The sequence below is a fragment of the Brassica napus genome, chromosome A7 (assembly GCF_020379485.1).
Source record: "Brassica napus cultivar Da-Ae chromosome A7, Da-Ae, whole genome shotgun sequence".
Classification (NCBI taxonomy): domain Eukaryota; kingdom Viridiplantae; phylum Streptophyta; class Magnoliopsida; order Brassicales; family Brassicaceae; genus Brassica; species Brassica napus.
In genome coordinates this window covers 4,381,740-4,385,721 of record NC_063440.1, presented here as the reverse complement: position 1 = coordinate 4,385,721, position 3,982 = coordinate 4,381,740, and the positions used below count along the sequence as shown (strand labels likewise).

The 3,982-nt window shown below is 44.7% G+C and overlaps 1 non-coding gene across 1 annotated transcript; it reads left to right on the top strand.

Annotated features, from left to right (window-relative positions):
• Nucleotides 1–3,262: 3,262 nt before the first annotated feature.
• Nucleotides 3,263–3,368, top strand: LOC125576778. The gene has a single exon (XR_007315204.1). It is a non-coding gene; the product is annotated as a small nucleolar RNA R71 (small nucleolar RNA).
• The last annotated feature ends 614 nt before the right edge of the window (nucleotides 3,369–3,982 follow it).

Below are 3,982 nucleotides of genomic sequence, written 5' to 3'. Positions count from 1 at the left end.
TGTTTTAAGCTCCTCTCCCAGTCTTTCCTGAGATCCACAAATACCAAACGCCATCTCATTGATTTCATCTTTGGTGTAGAGTTCTGGTGCCAGTCTTATGAGTGTGAATGAAGTGGCATGTTCTGGAAGACAGATGTGGCTCTCTTCAAAAAGAGATGCTCTTTCCAGTAATTTCCTGATTTCGTCCTTTGTGACAGGTATCATCTCACCAGCTACGCCTCGTGCGTGTCCACACTCATCTATGTAGACTCCATACTCGTCTCTTTGTTCCCAAGTGAACTTTCTGGCTCCGTACATGTCAAAAGCACGGTTTCCAAATTCATAACGTCTATCGATCGACGTCGAGTCATCCCTATCGATCGACGTTGGTGTTACCCTGTCGATCGATGTCTCAGTTGTCCCGTCGATCGATGCTTGCCCTTTTGGTTGGCGTGATAGATCTGGATTGATTTCTACTGTGGCGACTCCGACGTGGTTGTTAGGATCAGTTTGAATGACGTCTGGAGTGCCACGTTGCTGTGAGAATAGGTTGTCAGGTCCATTGGCTACTTGAAGGATATCTGCTATGTCCTCTCAGGACACTTGTAAGATCCTTCCATCTATTGCACGTGCGTTGTCATCTGGGTCCCTGAAAATACCAAATTCATCAGGTGTTAGAAAACTGTAACTAATGTTTGCATTATCATTCAATTTATAAATAGAAAGATTAGGGTTTAGAGTAGTATCGATCGATGTAGATATAGATGCATCGATCGATGGCAGAGTAATTTCTGCGGAACTTGTGTTCTTGAGATGATTGCTCTTCATGGATTTTCCTGTTGATGTAGAAGGAAGAGTGTTCATCTTATTTGCTTGTGTGTCTACTCTGGTGTGTTGAGGTGGTTTCGAGGGTGCAAAACGATTTATATAGGTATCTATAAACCTAGTTGGAGAGGGAATATTCTCCTGCTTCTGAATTTTCGCTTCGGCACGAATATCGATCGATGTTCCTGTGTGGGTGTTGATCGATGTGAACGGTTGTTTTGCTGGACGAGGGTGGGTATCGACCGATGTGGAGTGCACTTCGGCGATCGATATTGGAAACATGTTTGTGGACTATGTGTTTCAAATCTTTCATCCTGGAAAGACATTTGTATTGCACGTTCTTTCCAATAATCCTCATCATATTCCTCTATATGTTCCTCGTTAGATGAAGTAATTACAGTGTCAACTGCAAAACTTTCATGGAAACCATTGTCTGCCCAACTGCCTATGGAATAATCATCACGTCCTCTCTTGCTTGGAGGTTGGAAGGCAAAGTGGGGGTAACAATGATTAGGTGGAGTAAAATGGTCAACCGGCTGCTTTTCGTCGAGTGACGTGTTGTTGCGGTCATCGGTCACAGTTGACTCATTGGAATCGATCGATGGAAAAGTGGGGGTGTCGATCGATTCCGAGTACTCTGTTTCGTACTCCGATTCATACTATGCTCCACAATGGCATGCGCCAATGAAGCCAAGTTCTTTCCCGTAATCCACAGAATTAATAACCTTTCTCTTAGGTCGGATGGGGCCGTAGTGGATGTTGGGGTCTATGAGCGTTAGACACAATTTGTTTTTGTTCATGTCACATACAGCTCCTACTGTAGCTAGGAAAGATCTTCCAAGCAGAAGTGAAGAGTTCTAGTTAAGCTCGATGTCTAGGACATGAAAATCTACAGGGACAAGAGCATTACCAATCTGTACCTCCAGATCTCGTATGATACCTCCTGATCGTTTTTCTGAAAGATCCACGAAGGTGAAGGATTCTGTTGAAGGTTCGATGGTCAAACCAAGCTGGTCTGCCATGATCCTAGGGAGGATACTAACTGATGCTCCTGTGTCACACATTGAATGGGGAAATTCAACACCCTTAACTACGCATGGTATTGCAAATTTCCCAGGATCACTCTTCTTCGTCAATGTGATCCTGTGTTTCATCTTCTCTCTGACTTGATGAAACATTCTCCTAATGTCCTCCTCAGTTACCTTTGTTTCTCTGAAGAACATCCACACCCGGTGTGTGAAGTAAGCTTCATCAAAAGCATTTTCGATTGGGATTTTGAGGACTCTTTTAGTGAAACCATCCATCTCCTTATCGTTAGCTTCCCTCTTAAGGTTCTTAGGAATCTTCTACTTTATTTTCCTTAACCTTCTCCCTTCAGTTTCTTGTTCTTCTTGAACTGGTTCTGGTGAACTATTTAAAGGGTTGGGTTTTGGTTCGGGTGAACTAGCTAATGGTTTAGGTGGTGGTCTGAGTGCGTTCATATAATGATTATCGATTGAGGGTAACCGCACTCGGTATGTCAGAGGTGCTTGTCGATCGATGGGAGGTGGAGTGTGACGATCGACGTCGGACTCACTCTGTCGGTCGATGGTTGGCTCAACCGATCGATCGATTTTATCATAGAAAGGGGAGGGTGGGTGAGGATGCTTAGCTGCGAATTCCTCATGAGTTAGAATTCGAACTGCATTGCATTCAGTCGATTTAGCGGACGACGTCGATCGATGACTGGAGTAATCCGTTCATCGATCTTCGTCATGGTCTGTCGATCGATGCGAGTTCATCGACATCGATCGACACCATTGAGATCCGCCGAGACTCATGGAGCTTTCGATTTCAAAGTTTCCTTCCTCAAGCTTTTCATTTCTCACCACTTGCCAGAAATCATCATCTATGATGGCATTTACGTGGTGTTTCCCTTTGTCGGCTGCTGCCTCTCTAGTGAAAGCTTCTTACCTTTTTATAGTCTCGCCAGTCTGAATTACTTGCGTTTCAAGTAGATTTTGGTAGTAGGAGTTCGAGTAGATTTTGCTGTTGTTGAAGGGTTTTTGAAATTGTGAACTCTGGTTACTTCTTTGACCATTTCCAAAGAAGTTTATGTTTCCGCCCTGGTTTTCAAATTTCTGGAATCCGGTACCTCCGATGTAGTTCACATTTTCTTCTCCTTCCGTATATGCTACTTCTCCTTCAGCTAAACAGAATTGCTTCCTAAGAAGCTCGTGCAACACATCTAACTTAGCTCTTACTTCGTCCATCTGTTCCTTCCCGATAGAGGCTACAGACTTCTTCCGTTCAGAGTCAAGTGTTTTTGGTGCTGCTGCTCTTAGCAAGGTTTTCGATAAGTCTCACAGCTTCCAACAGATTCTGAGTAGTGAAGTTTCCTTCACTCGCCGTATCAAGAGCCATTTGCTACTTTAAGGCGAGACCTCGGAAGAAAGTGCTTAGCAGCTGCACTTCGTTAAATCCGTGGTATGGACAATCTCGCTGGAAGAACCTAAATCTAATCCACGCATCTTTGAAGGACTCTCCAGCCTCCTGCGAGAATATGGAAATTTTGTTCTGATGTTCTTCAGCGTGTGCCTCATCGAAGAAGTTTCGTTAGAAAGCATTCTTGATGTCGGTCCAGGATGTTAAAGATCTTGTGGGTTGCTGCCTAAGCCAGTGCATCGCTTCTCCATTCAGCGTGTATCTGAAGAGCTTGCACAGCAGGTAGTCTTCGGGGACTCCTTCCATCCGAATATCAGCGATTAGATCCTCGAACCGTTCCAGATGGTCCATAGGATGCTCGTGCGGTAACCCAGAGTAGGGTATCTGCGACACGAGGGTGTAGTATTGAGGCTTCAGCTCGAAATTCTGTGTTTGGATCTCCGGAAGCCGAATAGTTGATCTGTTGGAATAGTACTCATCTGGGCGATTGTAGTCGGCCAGTGGTTTCGATCGAGCGTCCACATCTACAGGTTGAGCAGCTCCTGTAGCATTAGCATCAGGGATTACAGTGCCCTGAGTGTCTATTTTTTGACCTGTTGCATTACGCAGATGACCGTCCTGGTCATACAGGTTTCCGTTCTCGTCCTGTGTTAGAATAATAATGTTTACCAATTTTGACGACACAGTATCGATCGACGTACGTGGTGTAGTATCGATCGTTGTCGAACGATTGGGATCGATCGACGATGAAGGT